The sequence below is a fragment of the Genypterus blacodes genome, unplaced genomic scaffold (genome assembly GCF_046128005.1).
Source record: "Genypterus blacodes isolate CSIRO-AG114 ecotype Tasmania unplaced genomic scaffold, CSIRO-AGI_Gbla_v1 ptg000260l_1, whole genome shotgun sequence".
NCBI lineage: Eukaryota > Metazoa > Chordata > Actinopteri > Ophidiiformes > Ophidiidae > Genypterus > Genypterus blacodes.
This window is the reverse complement of record NW_027467053.1, coordinates 580,502-592,932: the sequence shown is the minus strand read 5'-3', so window position 1 is coordinate 592,932 and position 12,431 is coordinate 580,502. Positions and strand designations below refer to the sequence as shown.

The window sequence follows — 12,431 nt, the reverse complement described above, 5'->3', positions numbered from 1 at the left end:
TTGGTAGTGTGACCAAGGCGCTGGTGCCACAAAATGGCAGCTACTGATGCACTGTGAAAGACAGAGTCACTTCCTTCCACATCCAGCTGATAAAGTCCATCAGGTCTTTGTGTTCCCATTCCCTCAAGAGATCCATCTCTTCCACGAATGTAGCAGCGAGACCTCTTAAACTGTACTGTATTTCCCTTTTTGGTAGAAGCTCCCACTGAGAATAAATTCCCAGACAACTTTGGAACATACAACACATCATACATAGTGACATTTTTTACATTACTTGACTTGAAAGTCATTTTCATGTTGACATTTCCGATTCCTAGGGCGTTAACCACCCTACCGTCACCGAGTTTCACTGACTGTGCTTTTGAGAACTGCTGGTACTCCTGAAGAATTTCTTGATCACGCGTCATGTGCTTTGATGCTCCTGAATCAATTAACCATTCAGCCTGTTGTGGTCTGCCAGATACTTCCCCTCCAGTCACAAAGGCACTCTCAAATGGGTCATCTTATTCCTCCAACATCATATTTTTGGCTTTGTGGGTTTTCTTTTTAGGTTTATTTTTCCAGCTTGGACAGTCACGTTTGATATGGCCTTCTTTCCCACATTTATAGCATCTCCACGTTCTTTGTCCTGCTGCTCCCACTGCTTTGGAGCCATCGTGCACATTTCCACGAAACTGTGATGACATGGCTGCAGCACCACCTGACGTAGCACCACTGTTGTCATTAACATTAACTCGCTTTTGTTCTTTATTGATTAATGCTTGCTGAACAAACTTCAGTGTCAGGTTGTCGATTTTTGTTTCTAGTGCAGTGACAATTGTTGCATAACTTTGTGGCAAACTTCCCAATAGTGTCACAATTTGATCCTCTTCTTCAATTACAGCTTCAATTGCTGATAATTGAAGACTATCTCCTTCTTTCATTTCACATCTGAAATATTTCTTCTTCAGAAATAGTTTATTTGCCAAAGTATCTCTCTCAAAATGGGCTTTCAGCGTAGTCCACGCTTCTTTGGGAGTCTTACAGCTTGTTATCAGATACATCTGTGGCGTACTTACGTTCAGCACGACCGTCGAGAATGTTTTCTCTCTCCGTCTGATAAACTCAGCCTGTGCTGCTGCGCCAGCGTCTCCGGGTAGCGTGTCTTCCTCTGTTAGCATACCCCATAGTCCTTTAGCCTTTCGCAAGTGCTCCATCTGAAACTTCCATGTTGCCCAATTCTCTGGTCCGCTCAGCTTGTCAATAAACAGCTTGTCCTCCATTGTGAATTCCCACAATACTGTTTATCTCACACACAATTCCGTGGTCTTCAGCTTTTTAGCGATGCTCTGGGCCCATAACCTATTGTTTTATTGTTTTATTGCAGACAGCAACAGCATAACACAACGAACTAACACACGTAACACCTGAAGTGTAGTTTCTTCACCGTATAACATACAGGCAGAGACAGTATAGTGGTAGAACAGCACCGCCATCTATTGGTAGAAGTACCGTATAACAACACGCCCCTGCCCACTGCATAAGGGTTGTGTTCCGGTGCGGACGGGAATTACCGGGACCGAAACGGTGCAGTTGGTCGGTTCGGGGTTCGCGGTGACCGTCAGCTGCATGGCAGCGACCCTGTATTCCTCCTTCGCCTCCACACGATAGCAGAAGAACACGCCTTGATCCTGCTGCTTAGTCCGAAACACCTCCAGAGACAAGTCCCCGTGTGCGGCACCATCCACAGACACGCTCCTGTTAAACCCAGCCCCGTACCCGCGCCCCCCAGACTTGAGATCAAGCTCAAACACAAGCTCGTCGTTCCTTTTCCATCGTATAAACCCCCACAGAAGTTTGACCCAAAGTATCGAGGTAACATGGGAGTTTGACGCTTTGCCCATCAGACGCTGTCACTTCCACAGGCGCCACGACCTCCAGCTGGTGGAAGCTGAGGATGTAGCCAGCCCCGCACCTCAACTCGTACACCCCGTTATCGTTAAAAGTCGTGACGTTGAGGACGACAGCAGAGCCTGGAGCGACCTTGTCTTTGTACCCGTGTTCTGGCTCCCAGATCCCGTCATGAAGTCGAGCCATCAGCGTCTGGACATCACCCGGTGACCGGTGGACCAGCGTGGTTTCTGCGCCGTGCGGGCAGATCTTCAATCCCGGGAAGGTAAAACCATCTCTTAACATCACCTGCGAGAACTCAGCAGAGACACGTGCACAAGGCAAATAGCAGATCTCAGATGGTAATCGCAGCAAGGTTATAGAATGTAGTGATTTGAAACTGCAACTGCAATTTTCAGTGAAATCCCGCATTCCTGTTACAACACCCGGAAACCTGAATGATTCATGGTGGAGCCTGTCTCTACTACAGTTCTAATGTGCAAGGGGCTTATGTCAGACATTTTTATATGATTTGTTTCACACCTGCATTCTCTTTCACGGTGCCGCCAGCTATTACAGCGATAACAACATAACAGAAAGTAAACTAAATCTACATGTTAATACCATTCATTACCTTATTTGTTTAGATTAGATTAGATTCAACTTTATTGTCAATGAGCAAGTACAGGTACAAGCCAATGAAATGAAGTAGCATCCAACCAGAAAGTGCAAAAGTGTACTATTATATATACAGAATACAGAATATATACAGACTATATACAGAATAAACTATATACATTCTATATACATTCACTATACAGAATAAACTATAAACATTCTATATAATATATATACCATAATTATAAATTAATAAATATATAAATAAATAGTGCAAAGAGTCTTAGTGCAGTACAGAAGTGAAATGGAAATGATCAGTGCAAACAGAAAGTTGTGCAAATTGCAGTTGAGTGCAAGATGATGCTAGAGGGAGGATGGAGTTGAGTGGAGTTGAGTGGGGCAATGGAGTGGAGTTCAGCAGGGTCAACGCCTCGTAGAAGAATCAAACCACTTAACTGGTTTAGTATTCTTTTCTTCACACACGTCTTATTGAGATGCTGCAGCCCCTCCGCTTTTATTCTAACAAACATCTCACACCGGAAACTATAGCGCTGCGATAACTGGACAGGGATTCACTGAAGAGGTGCAGGAATGTCGGAGTGTCGCCGGCTACATGCAGAGTACAGCGGTTACATTTCATGAGACGTTCCTGCCACAGGCATGCCGCTTTGTGTTTACTTTGTATACGTCACATGTAGGCGCTGAAATTGAAGTGCAGGATTATGGCAGCAGGTTAATGCTTCTTACTTACTTGTTGTATATTCATTCTATTAATATTATTCTAATCTTCCGTCTGCTTTGCTTTGCCCGTGTTAGAATAGAGCCTCACTCGTTCTGTGTTGTATAACGTTAGGATCTACATCTCCTCTCCCTGCAGAGCCTGTGACCCTCAACATCATAGAGGTGTAGATGGATGGAGGAAGGAAGAGTAAACGATCGTAAAGGGTGAAAAAAGTAACATTTATTTTGGGAAAAATAATTGTGATATGTGTAATAAATATAATCTATAGATTAATCGACTAATCGAAAAAATAATCTGTAGATTAATTGTTAAAATAATCATTGGGTGCAGCCCTAGTTATTACTGATCCTCATTTATACACTGATGTTCAACTTGAAGTCAACTTCACCGCTCCAAGTTGAAGCGCTCAGGTTAAAGCGGAGCCGATTGTTTTTGCTCTTACTTGTCCACAGTGCAGTTCTCTCCAGCATTAACTGTAACTGTTGGTGCTTCTGCTCTTCCTGCATCACAGCAATCACAACGGATCGACTCCCTTGGTGCTGGCAAAGAGACGCGGCGTCAACAAGGATGCCATCCGCCTGCTGGAGGAGCAGGAAGTGAAAGGCTTCAACAGGGGACCCCACTCCAAACTGGAGACCATGCAAATGGCCTATAGTGAAAGGTAAGAGCTTTAACCTGACCCCCACAGCAACCTGATGAATTATAATGGATTCATTGAACGTATATGAACACATGCAACATGTTGTTGCAATTTGTTTTTATTGAGGCAAACATTGTACATGACATTGCGCAAACATTTGTAGGATATATTGGAGATATTTTTTTATATATAAAGAGGGGAAAGAGAAGAGATGGAGAGAAAGAAGGAAGGTTGTATTATCACTTGTTGTTAAACTTTAAACAAAGACCCGGAAGTAGACTACAAGTAGATTGGAATTGCAATGATGTCATAGGGTAAATACAGTTTTTACAGGATAGCGTAGAGACATACAAATAATGCAAGTAGCAGCGTTGTCTGTGGCATGTTCAGTAGAGAGCTTCAGAATTGGAGCCGGATGAACAAAGATTTCTAGGCTGTAGGTTGGTAGCTGCCAGCACCGTGCCCTGTTTCATCATAAGGTGGTAATTGGGTTTCTGATAAACTGAGTTATTTGACAACACGCCTCACTGATTCAGCTTTCATCTTCAGTATATCTTTCTACATAGGTAGGCTGCATATTTATGAGTACTATCTCGACCTCTGTCATATAGCAGGCATAAACTGATTCACAGCACACACATTCTCCCTCAAAGTGCCACCAGCTATTACAACAAACAAACAACACAACAGAAAGTAAACTAAATCTAAATGTGAATACCATTCATTACTACTATACTACTTACACTTGAACAGAATGTTTAGTAACACTGAAACACACCACACAAAACTGAAAAACACCACCCCCAAGGCATGCTGGGAAGTCCTTGGAAGTGTGTTAGAATAAGCCTCACTTGTTCTGTGTTGTATAACGTAGATTAGGATTTACATCTCCTCTCCCTGCAGAGCCTGTGACCCTCGACATCATAGAGGTGTAGATGGATGGAGGGAGGAAGAGTAAAGTACTACAGATTAAACTACAATGCAACAAAACTAAAGTAACTTTCCCGAAGCTTTGAAATGTTTGTTTGTTTGTTTGGGGTTGATTGCATTGCTGTAGTTGCTATGTCGCAAACAACCTCAGCAATGGGGTTGCATTGCAAATTGCTGAAAAAGTCTAAACGAATACGGATTCCTTCCCTGGTAGAGGCTCCGACATTCGACACTAGAGGGCGTAGTTGACCACTGTCCATGTCCATGTGACATCAACCCTTCTCTCAGCCTGCTGCGTTCACTGACTGCTGTCACATTTGTTATTATGTGTGACATGTTTAGTATGAAAATCTTCCTTCTCCTTGTTCTTGTTCCCTTTCTTTCTGTAGGACAAACTGTAAACATGTCCTCACTGCTCCAACACAGGGTCTTTAAAATGATCCAACTTTATTTAGATGTATTTATTATACTTTATTAAACTAAACATCTCCTGCTTTTTCTCCGCAATGCAGGTACGCTGGAATTTTCTGATACCCACTCGGACATGTCCTATGTCTTCATCAACGACTCGTCGCAGAAGATTTTGCTGCAGTCGTGCATTGATGGAGACCTGCCCTTTGCCAAGAGGCTCCTGGAGACGGGATGTGACCCCAACATCCGCGACAACCGGGGCCGCACCGGCCTGCACCTAGCCGCCGCCCGCGGGAACGTGAACATATGCCGACTCCTGCACAAGTTTGGGGCGGATCTGTTGGCGACCGACTACCAAGGGAACACAGCGCTGCATCTGTGTGGACATGTGGATACTATACAGTTCCTGGTGTCCAACGGGCTGAAAATTGATATCTGGTAAGAGAGAGACTTGTTCAGATGATTCAATGTGCGTTACAGAATCTAGGGTGAGATTTGCTCAGTTCATCTCAAATACCAAGATTGCTCACTCCTGTCTTTGTTCAACTCCAGAATACTGGTTCACATGCCTGACAGGAGTTGTATTCTGTGGTTGGAGTTGAATTTGTACCAGGATGTGCTACAAAGGTCTGACGAAAGAAGAGCAGCTGAGGGGGCTCCCATCTTAAACTTCTGACTCTCCAGCATTAACTGTAACTGTTGGTGCTTCTGCTCTTCCTGCATCACAGCAATCATAACGGATCGACTCCCTTGGTGCTGGCAAAGAGACGCGGCGTCAACAAGGATGCCATCCGCCTGCTGGAGGGGCTGGAGGAGCAGGAAGTGAAAGGCTTCAACAGGGGACCCCACTCCAAACTGGAGACAATGCAGATGGCCTAGAGCGAAAGGTAAGAGCTTTAACCTGACCCCCACAGCAACCTGATGAATTATAATGGATTCATTTACCATATATGCACACATGACCACAGTGCTGTGTGTGTGGGTGTGGGTGTGGGTGTGTGTGTGTGTGTGTGTGTGTGTGTGTGTGTGTGTGTGTGTGTGTGTGTGTGTGTGTGTGTGTGTGTCTGGGTGTGTCTGTGTGTGTGTGTGTGTGTGTTGAAAGATGAGGGTTTCTTAACTGCATCAGTGTGTCACTTCTGCTTTTAATCTTTGCTTTGACTCGACCCAGTGTGGTCAGTTGAGCTGTGCAGCATCTTATAGCTGAGTGTCTAGCTTCTAGTGTTTGTTTGTGTGTGTGTGTGCAGTCTGGTACAACAATGCAGCTCTGGTTACGACTTTCCCCTTTGTCAGTTGTCTCCAACCTTTTTTCCTCTGAGAGCTTCTTGTGTTTAACATCGTTAGTAACATTTATCCACATGGCTGATTCTCCACCCAAACCAGCTGAATAAGAGTCTTTTGTGTTGATATATCCAACACTCTTTACTATTTTACTAATACTATACCTTTCATATTTGACCTTTTCTGTCATCACTGTCACAATTTCCTTTCACATTCCCTGTTACTCTTGAAATTTCATCAGTTCTTCACATGCATTCAGTCTGTTCATCAATTCTGTACAATGTACCATGGTTACAGAGGATTTGCTGGTGTCTGTTAAAAATGGAATGTACACACACACACACACACACATATATTCAGAGACACAGAGAAGCATTTCATGTTATCTTGTCAGGTAGATATTTGACTGATTGCCCCTATAATTGTGTCCCCGTGTCTCAGTGCGATGGAGAGCCACTCTTTGCTAAACCCCAACCTGCAGAGCAGCGAGGGTGTCCTGTCCAGCTTCAGGACCACCTGGCAGGAGTTTGTGGAGGACCTGGGCTTCTGGCGGGTCCTGCTGCTGCTGGTGGTCATCGCCCTCCTCTCCCTGGGCATCGCCTACTACGTGAGCGGAGTCCTGCCTTTCTCCACCAGCCAGCTGGAGTTGGTGCACTGAGGGAGGGCGGGGAGGCCAGAGCAGAGCAGCAGAGGAGCCGTGCAGAGGAACAAACGAGCAAAAGTCTGACCGCCAAAATCACATTTTTCATTATTTGCAGTCTGGAACTTTTCCAGGTATGGTCAATGAAAAGTTCGCAATTTCTTGAGTGGAAAACTTTCAATTAAAAAGAACTTTAATTTATTTATAATCCTGCCCTGAAGGTCAGAAGCCAGGAAAGACCCAGAACATTTACACTCCAAACATTTCAATTACACTGCAATTAGGAAGAGAAAGGTAGTTTTTCTAACCTACCTACCTGAGGTTTATGCATTTAGAATGGGCACAGATCAAACTATGCTCTCTGCGATGAACAGACCTGGATCATGGCACTGTACATCTTTTATTTCACCACCACCTCCACATGCAACACAGCAGGTAGACTGAGAGAGCAGCATGTAAACCACAGAGTGACGCTGGCTCAGACGCTCACACGTCTCTGTCCCTGTACACCACCTTTCATTCCTTTCTCATGTGTTCTGTTACAAGTTGTAAATTGCCAATATGTTTTATATCTTTGTTTTTTCCCCCTGTCTGATCTCTATTAACTGTATTATTTGTCAAACTACTTAACTGGTTTAGTATTCTTTCTTCACACACGTCTTATTGAGATGCTGCAGCCCCTCCGCTTTTATTCTAACAAACATCTCACACCGGAAGCTATAGCGCTGCGATAACTGGACAGGGATTCACTGAAGAGGTGCAGGAATGTCGGAGTGTCGCCGGCTACATGCAGAGTACAGCGGTTACATCTCATGAGACGTTCCTGCCACAAGCATGCCGCTTTGTGTTTACTTTGTATACGTCACATGTAGGCGCTGAAATTGAAGTGCAGGATTATGGCAGCAGGTTAATGCTTCTTACTTACTTTGTTGTATATTCATTCTGTTATTATTATTCTAATCTTCCGCCTGCTTTGCTTTGCCTGTGTTAGAATAGAGCCTCACTCGTTCTGTGTTGTATAACGTTAGGATCTACATCTCCTCTCCCTGCAGAGCCTGTGACCCTCAACATCATAGAGTTGTAGATGGATGGAAGGAAGGGCGAGTAAACGATGGTAAAGGGTGAAAAAAGTAACAGTTATATAATAGAAAAGTGCATTTATTGTGTATCTGAAGTACAGTGTTTGAAGACACGTATCAGTGTTGGTAGTTGCAGATGTAAGGTTATGTTTACATTTACATTTAGTCATTTAGCTGACACTCTTATCCAAAGAGACATATCGCATACAAATATGAGATTTAAATACAACAACACACAAGCAAACATCTGTTCCAGAGGGCAACAAGAGAAAGTGCCAAAAAGAGAAATTAGAAGGAAATACAGTCATAGAGCAAGTCCCTGCTGGTTTACACAATGAGCATGTGGGCTCTTTATCTCCCTGATATCAGATTAAAGCATGACAAACCCACACAATCATCAGTTGGCTCAATATATGTGGCCGTTTGAAGGGGGGTCAGGAGGTCTAGAGGAGCCCTGCTCAATGCTGTTGAAGCAGGAGATCCTTCGCTCTCAGCTCCAGGCGCATCCGCTACCACAGAGAAACTAATACTGCTGTGGTGATGGTTATGGTGGTGGTGAGGATGACGATGACGATGATGGCCCACGTCGGTGTCTGTTCAGTGCTGCACTGTGTTGGCTACCGAGGACAAGAAAAGAAGGAAGTTAGTTTAAAAACTGCAAATTTGATACTTCTGAGTTCCGGACAGCGATGATCAGATTCATGCTGCGATCCAAACTAGAACTGCAACACCAGTAGATCTAGATATTTGATTAAATAATCATTGATTTGGCTCTGCCTCCCCTAACCGCACGCCCCTGCCCCCTGCATAAGGGTGCGGCCGGTGCGGACGGCACTTACTGGGACCGAAACGGTTAAGTTGGTCGGTTCGGGGTTCGCGGTGACCGTCAGCCGCACGGCAGCGACCATGTGTTCCTCTTTCGCCTCCCCACGATAGCAGAAGAACAAGCCTTGATCCTCCTGCTTAGTCCGAAACACCTCCAGAGACAAGTCCCCGTGTGCGGCACCATCCACAGACACGCTCCTGTTAAACCCAGCCCCGTACCCGCGCCCTCCAGACTTGAGATCAAGCTCAAACACAAGCTCGTCGTTCCTTTTCCATCGTATAAACCCCGCAGAAGTTTGACCCACAGTATCGTGGTAACATGGGAGTTTAACGCTTTGACCAACAGACGCTGTCACTTCCACAGGCGCCACGACCTCCAGCTGGAAGCGGCTGAGGATGTAGCCAGCCCCGCACCACAACTCGTACACCCCGTTATCGTTAAAAGTCGTGAAATTGAGGGCGACAGCAGAGCCTGGAGCGACCTTGTCTTTGTACCCGTGTTCTGGCTCCCAGATCCCGTCATGAAGTCGAGCCATCGGCGTCGGGATGTCACGCAGTGTCCGGTGGACTACCGTTTTTCCGCGCCATCCGGGCACGGGATGAGCTTCCAATCCGGGAAGGTACAACCATCTCCTAATATGACCCGCGCCGGGAACTGAGCAGACGCGTAATTAAGGAAGAGGTATTGTAGTATCACACGAGGCAGCTTGAGCGTTGGCATGGCTGAAAATGAATGATGAGAATGTCAAGTAGACACAGTGCGAGTGGGGCTAATTAATTGGTCCATTACGTAAGGGATCGAGGTATCAAAGAGAGGCTGTGTGCGAACACACGGTCAGCCACGACGTGCTTACAGAGATGCATGCTTCTATGAACCATGCCGGGGGGCGGTCCCCCCTGATCCTTTCCCCATGTTTATCATCTGTCAACCACAACAAACAAAGGTCGTTACGCCGCGCGACTCAGTTGTTTCGCACCCACATTCTCTTTCACAGTGCAACCAACTTTTACAACAATGACAACAACATAACTGAAGGGAAAATACATCTAAATGTGAATAACATGTATAACTACTATATTACTAACACTTGAACAGAATATTTTGTAACTCTGAAACACACCACACAAAACTTAAACACAAGGCACCAAACTCACCCTTCTTACACAGAGCTGATACTCTAGCTTTTTCATCCAATGAACTTTAATCAATTGCATTATACACACAAATTCCTTTAAAAAAGATGTGCTCTTGTATTTGTCTCACGGATTGGATATACTCACTCATTTATATTGAATGAGTATGAATTGAGGAATTGCGATGGCAAACTTGAGACACACGGAGGGTGCAGAGGAAGAGCCGCTATAAGTATAACGCTCTTCCTTGTTCTAATATGTATATGTACATAGCCATGATTCTAATCTTCCGTCTGCTTTGCTTTGCCTGTGTTAGAATAGAGCCTCACTCGTTCTGTGTTGGATAACGTTAGGATCTACATCTCCTCTCCCTGCAGAGCCTATGACCCTCAACATCATTGAGTTGTAGATGGATGGGAGGAAGGGCGAGCAAACGATGGTAAGGGTGAGAATAAAGACTGGACCAATACAGTTATATTATAGAATTGTGCATTTATTTTGCATATGTAAGGGAACATTTCCTTTTACACTTAGCAGACACTTTTATTGAAAGAGTCATAAATGAGATGTGATAACTACAATACATAAGCCACCAATAGTAACATGCAGTGTGATTCCTCCCCAGTGCCACTGACCCTTCACAGCAATGTTTGCTGTTTTTCGCAAGGGTGTGGCCATTGTCCACAATCATTTCACTCTGCTCAGCTTGGATCCCGTTAGTCTTGTATGATCTGTGCGCAGCAAAGTCAATATTGACTTAACTGTCAGCCTTGGTGCCCAGAAGTACAGCAGCAACCAGCGTTTTTTCACCTATATCCTTCCCAGAGTAGATCAATTGTCTCGGCCTGTTTGACGTAGGTATCTGATGATTCGCCCCAACATTCTCTGTATCTGTGAAGAGGAGCCTCCTGCCTTTGTTGTGCTAAAAAACAAAAACAACTGCTACTTTGTTTATGCACCTAGGCTTTGTGTGTGTGTGTGTGTCAACATCTGATCATAAATGTGAACATTTATTGTGCAAACAACAACAACTTTGAAAACTTCATCAGCAAAAGAGAACACCTTTGAACCAGCAATGTCAAGGCTTTGAATATGTATGAATGAAACAGATAGATTGAGAGAGCGAGTGTGAGACTGTGTCCGTGTGTTCAGTTTCACTTTAGTTGACAGGCATGCGATGTGATTTTTAACCAGTGCTACTGACCCTTCACAGATATGGAGACTGTTCATCACAAGGGTCTGGCCATGGTCTATGATCATATCGCCCTGCTCTGGTCGGATCTCGGTATTATTATATGCAGCGGAAGTAATGACTTATATGCAAGACCAAGTGCACAGATGTACAACTGTAACGATCCTATTTTCATTTACATTATTGACGTCAACGCTTGCTGCATGTTTGACGTAGGTATCTGATGATTCGCCCCAACATTCTCTTTCACGGTGCCACCAGCTATTGCAACAATGACGACAAGATAGCAGAAAGTAAACTAAATCTAAATGTGAATAACATTAATCACTACTATACTACTAACACTTGAACAGAATATTTAGTAACACTGAAACAAATCACACAAAGCTTAAACACAACGCCCCAAGGCATCCTAGGAAGTACTCCCCCAAAGTCCCAACACAAGGCACCAAATTCACCCTTCTTCTACACAGAGCTGTTACTCTAGCCATTCCATCCAACGAACTTTGATCAATTGCATTAAAAATTGCGTGGCAAAAAAAGCCACACACATAAAAACTGCTATAATATCATCATACATCAATATTTTTTTCTACTTTTTTTTCATAAATCTCTTAAGCAACTTCTGAGCTGCTCAAAACTACCAAACATTCAATAATTTTCGGGATTTTAACCCTTTCAATGCCTGTTTAACTACTTGAAGGTGTCATTATTTATGACAAAAAAACACAAAAGGTCATTATTTTCCATAAACTAAATGGTAAATGGATGGGGCTTTGGTGGTGATTAGAGTCTTGGCTGTGTCAAAGATTAGTAGTGAAATTGATTTGATTGCATTAGTATTTTTTATGTAGTATCAAATACTCACACTGGACACCCTCGAGGCAGAAATGGCACCATTGACTTCCTTTGAAACCACATTTCTGATCTCTCTGCCACTCCTTTATAAAACCATATATTCTCTAATGTCAGCTTTTCATTTTGAAGAAAAGTGGTGATAATTGACTAAATATTCTGTTCATAACAGTGATTAATGTTATTCTCATTCAGACTAAGTTGACTTTCTGTTGTTC

At 44.0% G+C, this 12,431-nt stretch overlaps 1 pseudogene; it reads left to right on the top strand.

Annotated features, from left to right (window-relative positions):
* Positions 1-5,343: 5,343 nt before the first annotated feature.
* LOC143017031 (ankyrin repeat domain-containing protein 46-like) lies at positions 5,344-7,146 on the top strand (annotated as a pseudogene).
* The last annotated feature ends 5,285 nt before the right edge of the window (positions 7,147-12,431 follow it).